At 19.9% G+C, this 256-nt stretch overlaps 1 protein-coding gene across 1 annotated transcript in view; it reads right to left on the bottom strand.

Moving 5' to 3' along the window:
* Nucleotides 1-256, bottom strand: part of LOC107642150 (myb-like protein I) — a 2517-nt gene that overhangs the window by 1587 nt on the left and 674 nt on the right. The gene's annotated exons all lie outside the window — the stretch shown is intronic.

Genomic DNA, 256 nt, shown 5'->3' with positions numbered 1-256 from the left:
GAACTCCTAAATAATAATAATAATATTATTATTATTATTATATCCCAGAAAAATAGAATGTTATATTAATTCATGAATATAAAATCATAGATGAGAGTGATGACGATGATAAAGTTTAATTTATTTTTCCAGTAAAAAATACTCCATACTTCCTAAACCATTTCAGACACTATATAAATCCATATATGTTAATAAAAGATGAATATAATATACAAATATAGAAGGATAAGAATTAAAAAATAAAGAGTAAAGTATA

This window comes from Arachis ipaensis, chromosome B05 (assembly GCF_000816755.2).
Source record: "Arachis ipaensis cultivar K30076 chromosome B05, Araip1.1, whole genome shotgun sequence".
In the NCBI taxonomy this organism is placed as follows: domain Eukaryota; kingdom Viridiplantae; phylum Streptophyta; class Magnoliopsida; order Fabales; family Fabaceae; genus Arachis; species Arachis ipaensis.
The sequence above is the reverse complement of the archived record's forward strand: the minus strand, read 5'-3'. Positions and strand labels throughout refer to the sequence as shown.